This window comes from Urocitellus parryii, unplaced genomic scaffold, assembly GCF_045843805.1.
Source record: "Urocitellus parryii isolate mUroPar1 unplaced genomic scaffold, mUroPar1.hap1 Scaffold_37, whole genome shotgun sequence".
Classification (NCBI taxonomy): Eukaryota; Metazoa; Chordata; class Mammalia; order Rodentia; family Sciuridae; genus Urocitellus; species Urocitellus parryii.
The window spans coordinates 1,360,276-1,383,737 of NW_027553327.1; the positions used below are offsets into that span (position 1 = coordinate 1,360,276).

General features: G+C 36.6%; 1 pseudogene; it reads left to right on the forward strand.

Annotated features, from left to right (window-relative positions):
• The first annotated feature begins 6,000 nt into the window (after positions 1-6,000).
• On the forward strand, positions 6,001-22,078 carry LOC144252152 (protein Spindly-like; annotated as a pseudogene).
• Positions 22,079-23,462: the final 1,384 nt, after the last annotated feature.

Consider the following 23,462-nt stretch of genomic DNA (forward strand, 5'->3'; position numbering starts at 1 on the left):
TAGTTATTTCATTTCATTACTGGTCCAGGCTAGAATAGTGTCTTCCTGACTTCTGAGTTGAGGAATCTTTGTTAAATGACAGGGGAAATGGTATTTATTTCATTTATCAAAGAACACAGGGTTGATTAAAAATGAATGAGCATTTGGTTCATTCAGGTCCCAGATGCATCTGTTATCTTTGTTGCTTATCTTAAAACTGAGATTAGTCTTTTGTAATCTGGTCTACTCAGTCAGAATAAAAGTATCTAAAAGAAAGTGAAAAGAGGAAAAATCAAGGAGAGTGCGGCACCCCAAAACATAAAACAAAAATTCAATGAAAGCAATCAACTCTTGACAAATTTCAGCAGAAGGAAGAACTAATTATTGACTACTTGATGTTGCAAGTTACAAATCACTGGTGGATTTGAGGTGTAGCTCAGTGGTAGAGCACATGCTTAGCACATACAAGGCAAGTAGTCCAATTCCCAGTACACACACACACACACAAAAAAAAAATCACTGGTGATCTTGAGGTGTCATTTCACTATATTGGCTGGAATTGAACCCCAGCTAAAGTTGGAGCAGGCAGGGATAAAATGTAAGAAAATGAAGTTAGTAATTGTAAACATTTTTTTTCAGGTGTTTTGTTACAAAGAGAAGCAAACAAAAGGGGTTGTACCTGATTGGAGTCAGGGAAATCGTTGTTGTTGTTGTTGTTGTTTTGCAATGGCAGTTATTACAAAATTTTATCTATTATTATTATTATTATTATTATTACTATGATCACTTTGCAATGGCAGTTATTACAACATTTTTTTCTGTGGAGAGGGACCGTCCAACAGAAATGAAAAAAAGCTGATGATGGAAGGGAGGGGAGCCAAAAACCAAGTCCTAAAATAGGCAAGAAAAGGTGACCCCATAACGGTTACTAGGACTCAGCAGTGTTCGGTAAATGTTGGACGCCATTTTTTATGAATGCTTACATTTTTAAATAACGTATAGACACTAGGTTAACAAAATAAGATCATTTAAACACGCATGCTCTCAAGAGCCTGGATTCTGGAATCGGACTGCATTAGTTCACACTGAGATTCTGTCACTTAAGACAGCCATTTTTTCTTCCTGGGGCTTGGCTTTCCTCTGAAGGTGACAGGTATCCTGTGCACCTTATTGGGCTGTTTTCTGTGTGCAACTTGGCGCCAAGGCGCTACAAGGTGGGACACAAAGCCACACGGTAACCATGGACCCACGTCGCCACCCAGACTCTGGGTCCTAGAGCCACAAGAGATTCTGTGGGAAGGTCCTCCGAGGGCACGCGCGCAGTCCGTTGGTGGGTGGACAACGCTGACAACGGCCCCTAAGGTCAGTCCCACCCATCCCCGCCAACCGATACTGTCCCTCCAGAAGGCCCTGTCATAAAACCACAAGCCCCACAAACCTAGCAATTTTAAGCAGACACCTAGACAAAAGCCTGGAAAACCACCTGAGGTAAAACTGACACGCCAAGAGGCCAGGTCCGCGCCTGCGCCAGCCCAGGGCTCGCCACACGCACCTGCGCAGTCGTTGCGGGGGGGGGGGGGGCTTCTGCCGAACGCTCCTCGGCGTTGGCTTTTCTCGCGCTGTTTCGTGAGAAGTGAGAGTTCTCTCGGGAACTGTTTTCAAAAAGCCCTGGCGCTTAGAGGACTACTAGGTAAATGAATGGGAGGGCAACTCTCTGGCATGCTGAGGTTAACATCACGGATCTGGACGTCCGGACCTCTCAGCTCTTGCCAGCAGCTGGGGGAAGGAGTGAGGACGACAGAGGTAAAGACTACTGAGAGTGGAGAGGAGCGGTAGGCGGCCGGGAGCAGGGCTTGAGGAACCCTGGGGCCTGGGTCTTGGCGGAGGCTTTGGCCGGAATGCCTTCGATCCCGGAACCCTAAATTCTTATAAGCTGGCTTCCAGTCGGGCCCCAGTCTTTGGTTGGACGTTCTCGCTTCTCTGGGGAACTCTGGATAAATATGGAAGGCCAGGCGGCTGCTCGGGGCCTCAGACTGATGGCCCCTGGAGGTGCGTTGTCCAGTACGATGGCCCCCTAGCCACTGTGGCAACCCGAATTAAATGTAAATTATACACTGGATTTTAAAGGTAGTATCCCACAAGAGCTGTATCTCTGACAATTATTGTGATTACGAGTTGAAATGGTATTTTGGAGGCGTTGGGTCAAGTAAAACGTCAAGATGAATTTTGTCCTTTGTTTACTTTTTTAAAACGTTGCTCGAAACTTTCAAATCATGCGTGTCTCCCTGCCCTATTTGTATTCCATCCATTATCATGTTTAATGTTCTCAATAAGCCTGTAAGATGGTCATTACCCTCCTTGTATTGAAGATGATGAAACAAGGCGTTAAGTTACTTGTCCGAATTCGTGCCACCAGTAAGTAATGGAGGTGGAAGGGCCTAGGCAGCTTTGACTTCTAGAGCTTAGTGTGTTCCAATGTTTTTTGTATGCTGTTTTGGGGGGGGCGGGTGGAGCGGTGTACCGGAGATAGAACTCTGGGGCCCTCAACCCCTGAGCCACATCCTCAGCCCTGTTTTGTATTTTATTTAGAGATAGGATCTCACTGAGTTGCTTAGGGTCTCGCCGTTGCTAAGGCTGGCTTTGAACTTGGGATCCTCCTGACTCAGCCTCCCCAGTCACTGGGATTATAGGCGTGAGCCACTGCGCATGGCTTGTATGCTGTTTTGAGAGGCCAGACAGAAATGTGAGCACCAGGCTTTGGAAATGGACTCTGGTCCCCATCTCATTTAGCTCCTGAGTGACTGATAACCCTGAGCAAGTTACTTAACCTTTCTGTGCCACATTAAGATTGCATGTTTAAAATGTAAGTTCTTCTACCCTATGAGATCTTTGAGAACATTGCTAAGAAAATGTGCATAGAGTACCAAGCAAAATGCATGGCACATATTAGTTTTAGTTCTTCCATGGCTAAAGGATAGGTTAACTCTTTGCAGGTTGATAGATTAATTATTTTTTAACTCATTAGAGCTCAGCTGAAAAGTCACGTAATGAGGGAACAGTTCCCTCTTGTTATAGGCTTAGATACCACCTTAGTTACAGCTCTCCCTTTTGCACTTATCACACTTGTAACGTTATAGTTTAGTTATTTGATTTGATGCCTTTCTACTAATGCACTGTAAAATTCAAGAAGACAAAATATTTTCTAGTGTTTGGATCATTATTTTATCCTCAACACTAAGCGCATTGTCTGACATGTAATAAAATTCCAGCAAATTTTTTGAATGAATGAGAACTAATGTTTTGGCTTCCTTGTGTATTCCTTAATAGGAGGCCTTGAGGTTAACCTCATTTTTATTTTGATAGATGGAGATAATAATAATGGCTTAACATGGGCTCATGAAGAGCATTAAATGAGATGATGTATTTGAAGCACTTCTTTTAGCAGGTGGTAAATCCCCAACAAATATAAGTTATTGTTAATAAAGCAACAGTTAGCTGGCTAGCTTCACTGTATATACGTTTTGAAAAGGTCTTGCATTTTAAAGTAGTCTGCACTGGTTAGTTTATGGTATCTATTTTACCCTATTATAAAACCCTATATCTCCTACCTACTGATTCTTAGTTAAGAACTTTGTTTTCTAATTCAGTGATAAGTGAGGCATTTAAAAGGTCACACTAGGGTTGGGGATGTAGCTCAGTGGTATAGCACTTGCCTAGCATGGGCCAGACAGGCCCTGGGTTCAATCCCCAATACCCTGCTACCAAAACATAAATGAACAAAAAACCAACTAGGTTTACTTCAATATACACCCTACTATATCTCCCTAGTTAATCAGCATCTATATTGTATGCTTTGTTTTCATTTTAGAGAAGATATCCATGCTACATTCTCAGTACATTAGACCTCATCCTCTAGTCAAGGACATCACTCTGGCAGTTCTCCAGTATCTCCTATGTCATCTTCTCTCCTGAATTTATCCTAGGGTATACACACATATTGTTTTGTATCTTTAAAATAGTAAGTAAATTTGTTTCTACTTCCATTCCAGCTACTATTCTATTTGCTTTTTGAAGCAAAACTGTATTTTCTGTCACTTTTTCATCTCCTACCATTCTCTATTATACTCATTTCAAGTGGGCTTTTACCCCATCTTCATACCAAAATTCTCTTGGGGTCACCAGTGACCTCCATAAATTCAAAATCCAGTGGCCAATTTGACTTAGCAGCAGCGTTTGGTATGATCTCTCCTACCTCCTTAATACACTTTGTTTATTGGCTTCTAAGACAGCACATGCTCTTAATTTCCTCCTTACCTCACTGTTAACTCCTGAATATACTTTACATCTTTTTCCTCACCTTCTAGTATGGTTCAGTCCTTCATCCTCTTCTCTTTGTTATGTTCATCCTCTTTTGATACTCAATCTGAAGGACTTGTGCTGATATCTTCCAAATTTATATCTCTAGCCTACACCCCTCTCCTACACATATATTCATTCAGCTGCCTGCTTGACATCTTTCATGCAAAACTTGAAATCCTGGTCCCCCTGGCCCCCAAAAAACTTTACATCAATATCTCAAATGAGGGCAACTCCATTCTGCTAGTTGCTCAGGGCAGAGCCTTGAAGGTATTTTTACTTTTTAAAGGCATTTTTTTTTGCTATATTCCATATATAAGAAAATCATGTTGGCTTTACCTTTAAAAGATAGGCAGAATCTGGGCATTTCTCACCTACTATGCCACCACCTAGCATGAGGCATTATCTCAGATGGTCTCTCTGCTTTTTTCCATCCTAACTATTCAACACAGCAGTGAAATGATTCTTTTAAATTTTACCAAATTGTCTACTTCAGACATGCTAGAAGCCAAACTCTATAATGGACTGATCTGCTGGCTCCTTTATTATCTGTGACCTAAATTCTAGTTCATATCTTGGACTCTTTTTCCATATTAGGGTTTCCCATCTGCCTGGAACATTCTTCCACACAATGATGCATACCTATTTCCCATCTTTTGCCTCCTATTTACACCACCTATCTCTTTTGAGCTTTTTTTTTCCTTCTAATTCTATTTTCTAATGTATTTAATTATTACGCTGTTACTTATTATTTTCCCCTCTTAGAATGTAAGTTTAATGAATGAGTAACTTTGCCAGTTTTATGCCATAATGATCTGAAGTGCCCAGAATGAAGCCTAGCTAATGGGGCATTCAGTAAATGTTTGTTAAATGCATGATTCTATAAACTTAAGACATAGGGAATCATCTGATGCTCTATGAAAGCAAAGTCCAGTTTCAGTTTGGCTTAAAGGGACTAGGGCCAAAGAGGAAGGGACAATAAATGAGGTTAAGTTAAAGTACAGTTATCCTATGTATAAAGTTGTAAGGCTTAGCCTGGAAATTGCTCTGAACATAGTTTCTATTTTACATACTCTGTTAAGAGTAATTAGAAAAATACTGTGAATCTGTTTCCAATGAAACAAATACATTCAGCAAAGTCGTACTACTATAAAAAATAAGACAGGGTATTCTTTACTATATCTTGTGAGTCTGATTTAAAACTGTCTTTTTTACTCTTAAGCAGCAGTCATGCATGCATACCATAAAGTTTCTTGGTTTCTGTCATTGCTCTCTTTTTACTTTGATTATTTTGACAGTAACACAATTATGAGACTAATTCTACCTTAGTAATTATGGACATTTAATATATAACAATTGAATAGTTTCCTAATGTTGAGTTTCTTAGGAGCACAATTGAGTGTATCTTTTTTTTTCTGTTCTTTTTGGTTTGGTCTCAACTCAAGTAAAAAAATTATCAGAACAATTTTTGCTCTTAGAACAAGAATGCAAATTTGACTCCTTACAAGTCAGGAATAAAATCTTAATATTATGTTTTTGTATGATAGTAGCACTGGTGATACATGGTTCCTTTATTATTGGTTTTATTGTAGGGTTTTTTTGTTTGTTTAAGCTCAAAAAATTGTATTTCTTCTATTTATAATAGTCTAAAAACAGGAAAAGAACATGGAGGCAGATATTGCAGATCTTCGAAGCAAGCTCAAAGAGGTTGAAAAAGAGCGACTAAAAGCTGCACAGTATGGTTTACAACTATTGGAGAGCCAAAGTGAATTGCAAAATCAATTAGATAAATGTCGTAATGAAATGATGACCATGACTGAGGTAAGACTGTGGATTCCTCTGTTTATGAGGTTGTGCTTAGCTATTGAAGGTTTATTTTGTCTAGCAGTAATTATTTTATTTTCTGAAGATCTAATTTCCTATCTATGCCATTTTCATTAAAGGTGAATAAGTTAATGAATTCCTGATATTCTTTCCAAAGCAGTGTGTTCTGAGTTTCAATTATGTTTACTCTTTCTACCACAATTTGCCTACCATATTTATCACTAAGTTTTGTTTGTTCACACTCTACATAGGTGACCTCAATTATTTTGGAGCTTTGAATATCATCTAAATGCCCCCATAGTAGTTTAGCAACCTAAACTATTTAATTAACAATTAATTAAGAGTTCAAGGGAGGAGCAATAGTCCTCCCTTGAACTCTTAATTAATGTATTCAATTGCCCACTTAAGAGTATCTCAAACTTGATATAAACAAACAGAATATTTAATTCCCTGTCTACTAATCAAACATTCTCTGTCTTTAGCTTATTTATTTAGTAAATTGAATGACATTCAGTTGCTTGACCCAAAAATCTAGAAGTCTCACATTTAGTCCACAAATTCTTAGGGACATGATTTATAAAACATCTATCTTAGGCCACTGTCTTCTTTCTCCCAGCCTTCTAACCAGATTGCCTGCCCCATCATTGCCATTCAGATCATTCTTTCTCAACATAGAATCATTCTTTCTCATTGGAAAGCACAAGAGATCATGTCATCTCCTTTCTCAATCTGCATTAGGCTTTCAATTGTATTTACAAAAGACAGTCTGAGGGTTTATACATCCCTATGTAATTTGACTTCTGCTGGACTTTTGCAAACATAGGAAACTGCTTTTCCTTGTTCAGGCTATCCTAGTCTTGCCTTATGGGTTTATATGAGCTCTTTCCTCCTGCTTAGTTGTTCCTCACCCACTCTTCATAGATGGAATCCTCAATCTTCAGATTTCAGTTAAATGTCACTCATAGAGACCAGCCCTAACTAAAGTTGGCATCACTCACTCTTTTGTGGGGGGAGTTCAGGTGGTATAGTTACCAGTGATTGCACTCAGGGGCACTTAAGCCACACCCCTAACCCTGTTTTGTATTTTATTTAGAGACAGGGTCTCACTGAGTTGCTTGGCACCTTGCCTTTGCTGAGGCTGGCTTTGAACTTGTGATCCTCCTGCCCCCCTCCTGAGCCGCCAGGATTACAGGTGTGCACCACTGCACCTGGTAGCATCACTCACTCTTAATTCTTTGCAGTACTTATTATCTCCAGGATTGCAAGGTCCTTAAGAATTTTGTCTTGTTCGCTGCTATATTCTCTAGTGCTTTGCACACAAATATTTATTGAAAAAATGAATAAATCAGTTTAATTTAGTAAATCCTCAGTGGTATAAACTAAAATTGAAAATTATAAATATAGCAGGTAAAAGTTACTAATGACAGCTCTTGTTTTTCCATATGGTACTGTTCTTGACCACGAGCTCAATACCTAATTGTAAAGCAAAGCAAAGAATTAAAAATCTAATAGTAGAAAATAAAACCATGTTATATATAATTATTTGGAGAAATAACTTATCAAAAGTGGAAGTACTTTTGGAGAAATAATGTTACTTGTTTTAGGTCTTTTTTGTAGTTTCATTTTATCTTATACTTTAAAGCTTCATGAAGGAGTTTGAACTAATACTTCTCTGTCAATGCCTTCTACAGGGTAGTGAAGCAATTACCATTTCTCTATCATGGACTTTACCATACACTAGGCCCCCTCCTTATTTCTAGTTTCACTTTTGTTAGTGTGAATTACCTCTGGACAACTGTAGTCTAAAAATATTACATAGAAAGTGCCATAACTAAATAATAAATTTTAAATTGCATGCCATTCTGAATAGTGTGAGGAAATTCGGTGCCATCCTACTTTATCCCACCTGCTCCACCTCACTTCCTCTCCTCACCTAGGCATAGTACAATGAGATATTTTGAGAGAGATCATATTCACATACTTTTATTACAGCATATTATTATAATCGTTATTAGTTATGTTACCAATCTCTAACTTGCCTAATTTAAAATTAAAACTCATCAAGATATGTGTGTACATATGTATATATGGAGTTTGGTTCAACTTGTGGTTTCAGCTATCCACCCAGGGTCTTGGAACATCCCATGCATATAAAATGCAAATGATATCTGATCGTGTGTGGAGCTCAGACACCTGAATGATCTGACTAGTTAAACAGTTATTCATTTTATGATGTTCTCTGCATCAGAACGTAGTATGTAAGCATGTGTCCTAATACTTTAAAAACCAATATAGACATTACTTCCTTCAGGAAGTGTATTCTGAGCTAGCACTTACCAGTTACTGTGACTTAATGTAATTGCTGAATTGTGTGTTTATTGTTCCTTTAGACATTGATCCTCCTTGAAGTCAGGCATCATTTTTTATATTTATCTGAGTTTCTCTGTTACCTGGCATATTTGCTGGGTTCTTAGTAAGTATGTGTGGAATAGATGGAAGGTTGAATGCCTAAGACCTTGTTTCTGGTCTTTTGTTACCAAAAGTCCCTTTACTTTTTCATGTTTTCTCTCAGATGGACTCCAGATTTGAAGGTTGTGCTATCAAACTGTAGGAAATAATAAGTAGCTTATTTTCCTAATCGTCAAACAAATGCCTAGTTTTGGGTCAGCATAAAATAAGACATGCTGCTGTGACAGTTGATAATGCAGCCAAAATCAGGGACATTTTAACGTAGCCTGATGGTACTCATCATACAAAGTTTTATTCAGATTTTGGAATCCAGAGAATGCCTCCCCAGTTACATTTTGCATTGTGGGTTACTAGGGCATCAGAGCCCCAGATTGGAAAGTGGTAACCTTGCATCTTTTCTAGAGTTGATGCCTGTACTAACTTCAGCCTGAGTGTTTTTGACATTACTGTACTTTCAGAATATACCTTAGGGATTCACTAAAACTGATGAGCTACAAAGTTATTCCAGATTTAACATGTGGTTGTACCTCAGAAAGCAGCAAATGTATGAAACAGGAATAAGCCAGTTGAAGGTGAGAACTGATTATATGTAATAGCTTTAAGTGATTTTTTATGTAATTGAATTGTAATTGAATCTATTTTCAGAATTATGAACAAGAAAAATATACTCTTCAGAGAGAAGTTGAGCTCAAGAGTCGCATGTTAGAAAGTTTGAGCTGTGAATGTGAAGCTATTAAGCAACAACAAAAAATGCAGCTAGAACAATTAGAAGAGCAGCTAAACAGAAGCCATGGACAGAAAGTGAATGAACAAAAACAAGGTTTGAATATATGTATGTTTTCAGAGCAAAAATACCCCATGTTGATGCACCCATCTGTTAATGTAAGGTGATAAAGATTTTTCTCAAGTACCACTGTGAAAATAGCATAGATCAGTTTTCTGTCATTTTAATGTTGAGAGTAGAAACACTGAGAAACAAAAACTTATAAAATGACTTATAAAAGTGAGACTTGTATCAATATAGCCTTCTAATTACATATAATTTTCCAATTTTGATAACAGCAATTTTCTTATGATCCATTTATTTAGTAACTACTGAGGCATCCTTGGTCATAGTCAAGCAGTCTCCTTTCAGAAAGAGTGGTCCCTTAGCCTTTACTGCAGCTAGTGGTGTGCTTTGTAATTCTGTAGAACAAATCAGTAGTTCCTTATAAATTACTATATATTAGTATTGATACCTTATAATTTATTTTTTGAGGAAAAACATGATCCAGTTCTCAAAATATATTTTTAAGGGAAATCCTATTTTTATCTCCATATTACTGATGAGAAAACCAATATTTAGGTAGATCAAGCAAATTGGACAAGATGAGAGCTAGAAATTGTCAGTTGTGAATTGAAGCAAGTCTTCCTCACACCAAATTCTGTGTCACTGAGTGTGTACATAATCTGATGACACATTACATACTAGCTCCACTTCATACATAAACACGAAATAGACAACAGCTGTTCATGAATGCCCATTCCTTTCTAGCACCCCCACCAATCCAGCCTTCAGATTGCTACTTAGGAATCCAGAACTTCACCATGGCTCCTCTTCGTGTGGAATCCAGACTTTTACAAACCCTTTCTTTCAAAACTTGCTTGACTTTTTATTGTCTTCTCAGAAGTCTCTTTCAATTTTTAGATTTTTTTTATGTAACATCTTCTAAGATTTTTTCCATGTCTGTACTAGCTATAGTGCTGCCTTAATTCTTTATTGATTTTAGCTCTAAGTGTTTTTCTATTTTTAGTAATGAAATCCCTTATTTGAGTTGGTTTATTTTTTCCTAATAGATGGTAAAACAAACAAATAATGCTTTTGTGAAATACATAGTCATCCTGCACATTACTGACAAATAGTCTAGCTTGTCTGGAACTAATCTGGTTTTAGACAGTAACGACTGGTAATGATGCATTTTCATTTCTCCTAGTGGGTTTTTTTTTTTTCATGTAGCTTTCATTACATAAACAAATGTAGCAGTATAGGGGATATTTTTTCAGGGCCTGAAGTAAGGACCAACTGTAAAGATGGCTTAGGTGGTAGAGCAAAGAGTATATCAATACAAAATTTTCAGTCTTACTGATGTTCTTAAATCACTTTTGCCAAAAGTTTGGCTTTTTTTCCCCAGTATCTTCTCTTACTTCTCATGTTGAATTCATCAGCCTGTTGTGGGGATTTGGCCAACAGAACCTTGATGTAGGCTACTGTGGCTCTAGTCCCCACCATCCCCTCTCCCCTAGACTGTTGTGGTAGCTTTCCAATCAGGCTTCTGCTTCTGCATGGCTGGTCACAGCATCATTTACACAGCTACACAGTGCTTCTGGTAGCTTTAATGCATCCCAACTACTTGGATGGCTAGAATGGACTGTTTATAAAACAAGGTGGGTCACTATTGGAGTGTCTTGGAAGCTCTACTAGTCTCTTGTACAAGTTTGGATCATTCAGTGATATTTTACAGAAAGAAAATACCTTTTGATTTATAAAATTGTGATTTTTTTTTTATACTTTAGATAGAAAAACTGAAAGGAGAGTTAGATGAAGCTAGGCTTAGTGAAAAGCAGCTAAAGCACAAAGTAGACCACCAGAAGGAACTCCTGTCTCATAAATCGGAGGAAATACGGATGATGTCTGAGCGAGTCCACGAAAGCATGTCTTCAGAGATGCTGGCTCTTCAGGTTGAGCTGACTGAAATGGAAAATGTGAAGGTAATTTTTATGGCATGTGTTTTCTTAGATTTTTAATTTTTTCTTTTGCATATATTTTATGTGTTTTTATAATAATTCTAATGAGCTAGTGTGGAGGAAGAAATGTTTTTTTGACCTACTTTGATCTAACTGTCCAAAAAATGTTTTATGTAGTTTAGGAGAATTACTTTATTTAAAAAAATAGTATTAGGTGACCTGATTAAATAAGGCAGACAGTACCTTTAGATTAATGAAAGCTCTGAAAGGACATAGACATTTTCTGATCCTAGTTTGTGTCATAATATAAAATGTTAGTACAGTGGAAGTTGAAATTTGTGTGAACATACATTTTTTATTTCAGACTATGAGTCATTAAAAATTAAAGCCCTGAATTCAGTCATAAAGAGCAGTCTCTAGAGCCTTTTGTTTGGTTCCCTGCTGAAAAATTAAGTAATTTTTAAAATTTTAATAGGTATCTGACAACTTTGACAGGTTTTTGTAGTTTTAATTTAAATGTGAACCACTACAGATAAGTTAGCTGAGCAGCTGCTAAATGAAAGCATTTTCAAGAGAATTTTGTCTTTCGATTTCTGTTGAATAGAATGCTCTTAAGGAAGAAGTGAATGAACTACAGTACAGACAGGAACAACTAGAACGTCTTAGTACTAACTTAATGCGCCAGGTAGACCGACTTAAAGAAGAAAAAGAAGAGCGGGAGAAAGAAATAGTTTCATACTATAATGCCTTAGAGGTATTATGATTACAGTAGTATTGTTTCCAGTTTTTAAATTGTTTTCATGCTAATTTAATCTCTATTAGCTAAATTGTTTTCTTTTGAATTTAGAAAGCTCGTGTAGCAAAACAAGATCTGCAGGTGCAATTGGGCCAGGCCCTCCAGCAAGCCTTGGATCCCAATAGTAAGGGCAACTCTTTGTTTGCAGAGGTACTTACAAGTATTCTAATAATTGAATTGGGTAAACTATTATTTCATTTAGTACAAGAACAATTAAACATATCAATGTTTTCCAGGTAGAAGATCGAAGAGTGGCAATGGAATGCCAGCTTATTGGTATGAAAGTCAAGTATCAGTCACTAAAGAAGCAAAATGCATTTAATAGAGAACAGATGCAAAGAATGAAGGTGTGGAATTACCGCTCTTAAATGTTTGTTAAATCTACTTCATATTAGCATTATATAGATAAATATATCACAAAATCCATCTTTTCCTTCAAGGGGTATACTTTTATTTTTTTTTTTTCTAGAACTGCATGATTTTTTAAAAAATTAGAAATTCCAGGCAGATCATAAGATACTTTTATGTTTTCAAAAAGTTAATCTTGGAAAAACATTAATGTGTTTAACAACTACTAATTGTTTATTTTAATGATCATTCACTAACCTTGCCAGGGAGGTGTAAATCTTTATAGAATAGGGAAAAGGAATTTAAAAGTGTTTGTTTCTCACTTATTCTGAGTCTTTCTGGGTTCCCGCATCAAATGAGACTAGCTTTTGCCATTTCTCACTTCTCATGAAGGCTTATTTTAGATGGAAATTTGAACTATTTAGGGTTCGCTTTTCTTGCAGCTCCTCAAAGCATGTTATTAACCCCTTTAATTTTAAGGGTTTTGTTGGTTGTTGCTGCACACAAATAAGAAGTAACAGAAAACCTTATGGCAATTAGAAAGATTCCAAGATTATAGCAGTCCTTAGAATTCCAATGTATGGTCTGTTCTGCCTGATGTTCCTAAGGTGGTGTTTGGAAGAAAGTTTAGATTTTTTTTTCAAGATGTCAGTTTTACCAGAGAAATGGGAAAGGTCACTGATTGAACTTGGAATTAGATGGACTGGATTGAAGCATAGTTGTCATTTGCTAGTTGTGTTACCTGGGACATATATTCTGAGAGCATCTAAAAGGCATATCTCATTTACAAAGTAGAGGTGATAGACCTTGCCTCTCAGAACTGTCTGGGAGTTAAAGTGTAGAAAAATACTCATATGGTACTTCCCATTCTTATCATTGTGAATATCATGTTTGTGACTGAGCTGCTTAACAGTTTCCCCTACTTAAGTAAAGCTAATGGAGAATTTTGAGAAATCGCTTTAACAGGAGTTGGTATATAGGTGGTGAATAGCAGGCCACATTTGTCCAGGCTTACTTACCAGTTAAATGACACCCTCTGGACCACAGTCATGCTGTTCAATTTTGTATCACAAACTAGGTAAAACTATATTAAAGACTTCAGATATCATTAAAAAGTAGAAGTACTCCAAAGTTATGTCTACAACAAAACTAATTGATGTATATTTTCCAATTATTAGATTAGAAATAACTAATTAGTTTTCAAAACAAGTTCTAAATAGTATTAGTACAAAATACAAATTGTTCCAGAAATATGCTTATCAGAATATCTCAATTTTGTTGTGGTGGGGGGATTCTAGTTACAGATTGCTACATTGCTACAGATGAAAGGATCTCAAACTGAATTTGAGCAGCAGGAACGGTTGTTTTCCATGTTAGAGCAGAAGAACGGTGAAATAAAACATCTTTTTAGGTGAAATTAGAAATCTGGAGAAATTTAAGGTATGTATAATATCTTGAAAAGATATGGCTGGATTTTTATTTGAATATCTTAAATTTTCAGTTTAAATAGGTTTCTCATCGTATAATTAACTTTCAATTTCAGTACATATTGACCCAATCTTTAAATTATTTTTTTCTTGTCTCTGCTTTTCAGTATTATTGACCATGCTTCTTTTACTAAAGCAAAGACAAACCAATCTATTCTATTTTTGTTGTTATTATCTGGTTATTGTTTGTAAGTACCTATATCTTTAGTGTACAACTCAGTGAGTTTTAACATATATATATATATATATATATGTTTATACACACACACACATATTTATATCTGTATATGTATATTCTTACAATTACTATCAGATTACATAAAACATTCCTAGCACTCCAGAAAAGCCCCATTGAAATGAAGTGCTCCTACCTCCTAACTTTGTGTCAACATTATGTGAACATTCTGTTGAACTTCATATAAATTGAATCATGTAATATATATACCCTTGTTTCTGTCTTCTGCTCAGTGTTATGTCAGTGAGATTTCTTGCCTGAATGTCATCCGTAATTATTTTTTAGTGCTATCTATTCCATTATTTTTAGAGCTTTGTCAATTCAACATTGTATATCCACTGAAATTTATGGATGTCTTTAATAAATTCTAATAAATTTATTTTATTTTGTAATTAGTGCAACCTTCCAGGAAAGTGAAAGTACTCCTACATGCCTTTGACTCAGAGCTCCCTATTTCTTATTTGTACGTTTGATTTATAACTTTTTCTGTTTTTATATGTTTTTTCTTAAACTTTGAGAGTGAGTTCCAAACCAGATGTCCTTTTACCCCTAAGCACCATGATGTTATTCGAGATATAAGCAAATGGTCAAAATTACAAATTAACATTGATATGCATTGAACCATGCTATTAACCAAGATATTTTTTACATTTTGCCAGTTATCATTGATACCCTGTTATGGTTTAGATATGAGATGTCCTTCAAAAGCTCTTGTGTTAGTGCAAGAATTTTTAGAGGAGAAATGTTTGGATTATGAGAGCTTTAACCTGATCCGTGGATTGATCCACTTATGTGGATTAACTGAGTAGTAACATTAGGCAGGTAGAGTGTGACTAGGGGAGTTAAGTTACTGGAGGGGTGATTGGAATTTTGTCCCTGGTGAGCAGAGAGCTCTCTCTCTCTGCTTCCTGATTACCATTTTCTAAGCTACTTTCCTCCCCCACACCATTTCACTATGATATTCTACCTCACCTTGGGCCCAGAGCAATAGAGTTGGCCATCTGTGGATTGAGACCTGAAACCATGAACCCCAAGTAAACTTCTCCTTACATTGTTCTTGTTAGATCTTTTGGTCATAGAGACAAAAAAAAAGCTGATGAAAACATACCCTAAGCAAATTTTAAAAGAAAAAAAAATCTAGTGTTTTCAATTCTAGGGCCTAATCCAAGGTTGCATGTTTTACCATGAAGTCTCTTCAGTCTTCCTTAATCTGGAACAGTTTCTCTTTCTTTATTTTGACATTTTTGAAGAAAAAATTGTTTATATGACTTTATCTCTGTTTCTTCTAAAAACTATTAAAAGTATTATAATTTTAGCTAAATTTGCAGTGTGTCACTTGGCAGGTATATGTAGTCTATCCCTGGGGCTTTGTGCTATACTTTGAAATTTGTGACCTTAAATTAGGAGGATTTTTAAATGTGCAATCTCTGAAATTCTTTGCAAGTTTTTAAACATCTGCTTTTTTTTCCAGTAAAGAAAATATTCAAAGAGTGAATCAGAATATTTAAAGCCTGGATACCAAAAATAACCTCAAGAATCTCCTCTCTTTTTCCTATTTTTCCATTGTATAGCTTTGTCATACCATAATTCAACCCAAAAAGCATTTGCTTCTCTCATTCTAAAAGCCAGGAGAGTGAAATCCTAAGACAGGTATAGTTGGAGTCAGAGATATGAGTGTGAGTTAGATCTGGATTCACAATCTAGCTCTTGATTTACTTGCCGGTAGTACCTTGAGCCACTTTTCTTACCTGAGGAAGGACTGGTGGTTCTTGTACCTACTGCACTCAGGTAAGTGGGTGGATCTTTGAAGAGTATTTGTCAAAGGATGAGAGATTAACATGTGGCTGCTGCCACTGTTAATAAGCATACAGTAACCTAATTTGTTATGTAAGTAATAAGAATTTTTGCTTTCTTTAGAATTTATATGAAAGTATGGATTCAAAACCTTCAGGCAACTCTGGTGCTCTGGAAGATAACACCTATTATACAGATTTACTTCAGCTAAAGCTTGAGAACTTAAAGTAGGTGTCTGGGTTGGCAGATGGAAGATAAAGACTTTTTATTTATTTTAATAGATGGTATTCATATAATAACAAATTTTTAAGTTCAAATTGCCAAAAGAAATTTCCACAGTAAAGAAAGTCAATAACATGTCTTTGTGTAATACATGAGTTTTATGCAAGACTTAATAATTACTAATTACTGAAGAATACTTTCAGTAAATAATTTGTGTTTAGCTTTTTAGATTGGTAAGTAAAAAGGACTTTCATATAGAAAATATTCTTATAATCCAAATTTTTCAAGAATAAGTATCTCATAACTTAAAGGGAATTTATGCATGAATCACCTTGGAATAATAGTTCTAATAGTTTTTAAGTAGAGTATTCAGAATTTTCTGTAAAAGATTGTATTATGTGAAAACAGGGACGGTTTCCTTTACAATTTGGCTGCCTATTATTTCTTCCTTTTATCTAATTTCTCTGGCTAGGACTTCAAGTTCTGTGTTGAGTCATAACAGTGAATGCTGGTGGCATCCTTGTCTTGTTCCAGATCCTAAAGGAAATACTTTGATTTTGACCCTGTTGAGTATGATGTCTGTGGGTTTATCATCTATGGCCTTTAATATACTGAGATGTGTTCCTTCTATGCCTAATTTATTCAGAGTTTTTATCAAAAAAGGATGTTAAGTTTTGTCAATTTTTTTTTTCTATTGAAATGATCGTATGGTGTTTGCCCTTTTGTCTGTAATGTGATATATCAGCTTGTTGATTTGTGTTTTAAGCCATTCTTAGATCCTAGGGTTAATTCCATTTGATCGTGGTATTTAATTATTTTGATATGCTGTTGCCTTCTGCTCTCCAGAAATTTTTTTTCAGGTTTTCCAATTTGTTTGTATTTACTAGTTCTTAAAATTCTTTGTTTCTGTGGGGTCAGTTTATGTTTCCTTTTTCACCTCTGATTTTTAAAAATTTACTTGAGTTTTTTTTTGTTGTTGTTGTTGTTGTTGTTGTTTTTGTCTGGCTAAAGATTTATTCATTTTGTTTATCTTTTCAAAAACCAATTCTTCATTTATCTTTTATTTTCTTTTTTTTCCTCTATTTTGGTTATTTGTGCTCTGATCCTTACCATTTCTTCCTTCTACTAATTTTGGTCTTATTTTTTTCTTATTTTTTTCTAGTTTATTGAGATGAGACATTGAGATCTTCCTTCTTTTTAAAAAAAAAATTAAATTGTTTTTGAACCTTTATTTTGTTTATATGCAGGGCTGAGGATTGAACCCAGTGCATCTCACGTGGTAGGCAAACACTCCACCACTAAGCTGTTCTCTTCCTTCTTTTTTTGAAGTAGGAGTTTATTGCTATAAACTTCCTTCTTAGAACTGCTTTTGCTGAAAGCATAAAGTTTTGGCATATTTGGTATATTTTCATTTTTACTTGTGAAAAGAAATATTTAAATTTATCTTTTAATTTCCTCACTGACTTATTGGTTGCTTCTAAGTATGTTTAATTTTTACATCTTTGTACAGTTTCTGATGTTCTCTTTTGTGGCCTGACATGATACCCTTGAGAACATTTCATGTGCAGTTGAGAGGAATGTGCTGCAGCTGGTGCATGGAAAGGTCTGTAACTTCTGTTAGCTCCATTTGGTCTAGAGTACAGTTTAAATCTGATGTTTCTCTGCTGGTTTTCTGGCTAGATGCTCTTCCATTGCTAGAAGTGGGCTGTTAAAGTACCTTATCACTGCAAAAAAATTGCTGCCTATCGTTCTACATTTAATAATGCTTGCTTTATGTATTTAGACATATTTACAATTGTTGTATACTCTTTTTTTTTGTTTGTTCTGTAATGGCCTTGTCTCCTCAGTTTTTGACTTGAAGCATATTTTATTTAAGTATAACCACTCCTACTCTCTTTTGGTTTCCATTTGAATGTAATATCTTTTTCCATTTGTTCACTCTCTGTCTATATTCCTTACAAGTGAGTGTCTTGTAGGCAGCAGAGTCAGATTTGGGTACTGTCATGTAATTACTTGTTTTCTGGTTGTTTTGTACATCTTTGTTCTTATCTTCCTGTCTTCCTTTGTTAAGTGATTTTTTTCCTATCAGCATGTTTTGATCCCATGGTTTTTATTTTCAGTGTATCTATTTAAGGTTTTTGCTCTGTGATTACCACGAGGCTTTCACAGAACATCTTATAATTACAACAGGTTATTTTGAGCTGCAACAACTTAATTTCAAAAGCAAAAAAGAAAAAAGCCTTCTACTCTTCAACTCCATTTCTCTCCCATATTTTGCGTTTTTGATGTTAAAATTTACATCTTTTATATTACATATCCCTTAGCAGATTACTGTATTTGTATTAGTATTGTCCTTTAGGCTTCTTACTAAGGATATAAATGGTTTACATCCCCTAGTTCCCGTGTTATTTTGGATTTATCTGAATGCTCACTTTTACCTGTGGGTTTTTATACCTTCAGATGTTTTCATATTAGACATTCTCATCTTTTTTTTTCTCTTTGCATTTGAAGAACTCCCTTCAGCCTTTCTTATAAGATAGGTCTGTTGCCATGAGTGCATTCAGGTTTTGTCTGGGAAGGTCTGTCTTCCCTTTACTTCTGAAGAAGCTTTGGTGGATACATTATTCTTGGTTGGCAGATGTTTTTCCTTCAGCAGTTTGGATATCATCTCATTCCCTTATGCCCTTTGGGTTTTTGCTGAGAAGTCCACCAGTCATATTGGAATTCCCTTCTGTGTCACTTGCTTCTTTCTTTCTTCTTGCTGCTTTCAAGTCCTCTTTGTCTTTGACCTTTGAGAGTTATTTGGGTTGAATCTGATTGGCAACCTTTGATTATCCTGTAATTGGGTGTTTGTATCTTAGATTTGGAAAGTTTTCTGTTATATTTTTGAATAAACTTAATTCTAACCTTTTGTCATTCTCTAGATCCTCTTGGACACCAATGACATAGATTTGCTGTTTTAATGGTGTCCCAGAGATCTCATGAATTTTCTTCATTCCTTCTCATTCTTTTTTCTCCTCTGTTTTCAAATAGCCTGTTATCAAGCTCACTAATTCTTTCCTCTTCTTGATCAGTTCTACTATTAATGCCCACCAGTGGCTTTTTTATTTCATTTATTTATCAGCTCCAGAATTTGATTTTTAAAAATTATTTCAATCTGTTAAATGTCTCCTTATAAGATTTTCTTAATTGTTCCTCTGTTTTCTTGAAGTTTCTTGAGTTTTTTTTTTTTTTAAACCAGATATTTTAAATTCTTTGTCTGCCTGCCAAATCATGCATATGAATGTCTTGGGTTTATCTTTGGCAATATGTTTTGTTCATTTGATAAGGACATCTTTCCTTGGCTCTTCTTAGTCCTTGTAACATATATCTGTGTCTCTGCATTGATGAATTAGGTATCTCTTCCTTTTTTTTTTTTTTTTGCAGTCTGGACTTGTTTGTGACTATTCTACTCCAGTAGGCTTGTTTAGACATTTTTAGCAGACTGCCTATGGTATTCCATTTCAGCATTAGAGGGCACCCTGAGCTCAGGTTAGATGCAGGTTTTTTGACAACTCTGCTGCTGGTGCAGTTTCCAACCTGGATGGACCCATGGGAGATTCATGGAGTACACTCAAGGCATGTGGGAGAGCCAGTCAGGCTCTTGAGTCCAGAGGATCTATGAACCCCACCTCCAGCAGTAAACATTTCTAAACATTCTGTCTGCTAGCATGTCTCCTCTGGCAGGGATGGAGGGCCAGTGCCAAGTTCTGTGTGCTAGTTCGAGCCCTACTTCTCCTTCCTTCTAGCTGGTCTCAGGAGCATCCCACGGAGTATTCTCAGTGCTTGCTGTGAGCCCATGCAGTGAGACTCACACAGAGGGACTCTGGTGGTGAGGAAGTCAAATATCTATTTCTTGCTTACTTTTTTCAGTGTACACACTGAGTTCTGGGGGCTTTCTGCAGGTGGTACCATGAAAGCTTGGGGACAAGGAGTTGCAGTAACAGGGAACCTTTCCCCTTGTGGGCTTCACAGTCTAACGTACCTGTTCTGGTTTTCTGAGTTCTTGTGAATGTATTTTTGTGGCATATAGTTATTTAGCTTGGTCGTTCTGAAGGGGATTTATCACTGGAGATTTCTACCCGACCTCTTCTCTTACTCTAGCCTTTTTTTTTTTTTAAGAGAGAGTGAGAGAGGAGAGAGAGAGAATTTTTAATATTTATTTTTTAGTTCTCGGTGGACACAACATCCCTGTTGGTATGTGGTGCTGAGGATCGAACCCGGGCCGCACGCATGCCAGGCGAGCGCGCTACCACTTGAGCCACATCCCCAGCCCCTTACTCTAGCTTTTAAGGAAAAATGTTTGGACAGTTATTAGAGCAAGTCACATCACCGAGAAAAAATAGCCCAATACACCCTCTGCCTCTTGTATACTACAAAAAATGAACTTTACTATGTATAAATTTTAAAATAAAAGGCCAAAAGAAAAGAAGTCCATAAATGTGATGGTCCTAACTCCCTCCCCTCCCCCAAAAGGTATTGTCAACATGTTTTAGGTTAAGGATTCTCAACGGGTTTCTGCCCCCACCCTGTTGACAGGCTGAACTCTGTTCATTGTGGTCAATAGTGTGGAAAATGTCAACAATGAGAAGTTTTTTATATTGTTTTAAAAGACTTCTCTTTCTTTTGTCCTTTTTCTCTTCCCTGATCCTAGTAAGCTCCTGTGAGTAAAAATTACCCATTAGGAATTTCAGGGGTAGTGTGCTGAACTGAACACAGCAAAGGGACAGGAGGATGGTTAGTAAATCCAGATGATCTGGGTTTCAAAGGAGCAGCAAGGGATATCCAATATTTAGAGTTTGACTTGTTCTTTTCATTTAATCCTTGTAACAGACAAAGCAAAGTAAGTATTTTTAATCCGCATTTTGCAGATTTAGAAACCTTAAAATGTAGGATGATTAAATACTTTCCTAAGGTCATCCAGCTGCTAAGTGCCAGACTTTATCCTAAACTCCCTGTTTGCCACTGCATCTTTATCTCCATGGCACCAAGGTCTCCCTTAGGAACCGTCTCCCCTTAGAATTTTTTATCAAAATACCACAAGAGAACATTTTATTCATTCCTAGAATTCCTGTATTGAATTCCCAAGGAAAAATTTATGGTCAAAATAACCTATAAAAGCTTTAATTAATGCAGTCTATGAAAAAGAAAGAAAAAGAAATAGATTTAAGTGAGGTGATGAGTGGATTTTGAAAGAATAGAAAAAAGGAAAAGACTTTATGTATAACTGCTCTCCCTTGGTCTGTCTTTTGATCATTGACTGGATTTTTCTAATGGTTTTCATTCTCAGAGAAAATCGAAGTTCCTATACTCAAAAAGAGGCGGGAGGTGCTACCTCTGGATGTGACCCCAGCTGAAGACGAATGTGCCAGCGGTGCTGCCGGGGAAGGAACTTCTAGATTCCCACCTCACAAGGAGACACAGTCCTGTCCTAACCCTTCAGAAGGTGACTTGCAGTTAGAAAAGTCAGTGTCTGCAAACACTCCCACTGCCCCTCTCTCTCCTCACAAAAATCTGCCCGTGGATGTGCAGCCAAAGAAGGAGAAGAAATGTGTGAAGCTTGCTCAAGCCTTAAGTGAAAGAAGTGAGAACACGCCCGGCTCTCTCAGGTCAGTGTCCTCTTTTCAAGGCAGCCAGCAGCCCTCCCTTTCTCTCCCTTCTCACTGCATGAACTATGCTCTTTGTCTCTTTATCTGTCTTCTCAATATTGCATGCAGTCTAATGCCCCAGTTTCATCTGCCCGCCTTCAACTTCTCTAAAACTTTGAGAAAGACAAAAATGATTGCAAGGGGAAAGGACTCCTGAAGAAGGGAGTCATTAGAAAGCTACACATCTCTCTTGTTGGTTTGAATAAATGTGCTATTACTTTTCTCCTGGTAAAGGAGTAGCCATGAAGGAACAATCAACTTACCTCCTCAAAGGTTTTCCAGTAGTCTGAAGACAGTTTAATTAAGAAAATGTAGGTGAAGTTTTCTATGGCTTTTGATGATGTTTATACCAGTCCTTCAGACATTACTTTTAATTATTTTGACATTTTAAAATATCCAAGGTAATTTGTTTCCATTTTTTCTAAAACATCAAAGCCTCCAATTTCTGCATAATTGAATTTGTGACTTAAAAGAGAAAGTGTCAGATATGTGTATCTGAAGGACCAGTTGAAGGGCCTTGTCCTTTAAAAGGAATAGAAGTGAGAAGGTAAGAGCAAGTGAACAGAGGGAAGAGGATATAACTGGCTGCAGCTGGAGTTCTGGGCATGCACAGCAGGATCTGGGTAGGATAAACAGAAGTGAGTGAGGGAAATGGAGGGGAAATCAAGATGAAGGTTGTGTAATGCAATGGCAGGTATATTAAAAATAAATACTTTTAGACATGTAAAATTCAAACTTGTTTCTGTGAAAGTAGCTAGCTTGGGTTGTCTCCAATAAAATGAGGTTTTTAAGGTGCTACTAGGGCTACTTTGTTCTTAGAAAGAAGGGAACAGAGTCAGGCATTTTCTGTGTGCATTTGATCTAAAAAGTAAAACAGTCCATCGTATGTAAAAGAACTTCCTTGTATGTTTTATCTGATTTTTCTTTAAATTTTCAGTGCTACTAAATGTACTCAACAATGATAAAACTCTAGCTGCTGTTGTTATTGTAAGGAAGACTAATTAATTATTTCATTTTTGAGTTTTTGGTATAATGTTGTAAGTCACATAAAATAAGAGCTTGATATTCTTGAGGAAATAACAAATGGATGCTATCTGACAGTACCCATAGCGCTAACTGTTCTGAGGCGAGTTCCGTAGGCCGTGCATGTGTGTGTGTTGCTCACTGTGGGAGTGTGCATATGACCAGTGCGGGTTTGCGTGGCTCACAGTGTGTGGCCTGTATGGTCTTCCAGAGGTGGATTTCCAGAACCGATCAGTGCATATCTTGCCAGCTATGTTGCCTTCATTTCTTCTTCTGCCCTTTTGTGCTTGAAAAAAATATTGCTTCAATGTATCTAATTAAATTGTTTGACTCAAATTGCATATTGGAAACTATTTGCCTTGCTAGTTAAACAAAAACATATAAAATACCACAAAACACTTGATTTTTTTTTTGCGTGTGTGTGCGTCCATCTGCTCACTGCAGACATTTCCAACCTTGTGTCTTGCATGCTTAACTTAGATACACAATCTGAAGATGATTTTATAACAAAAGTGGCT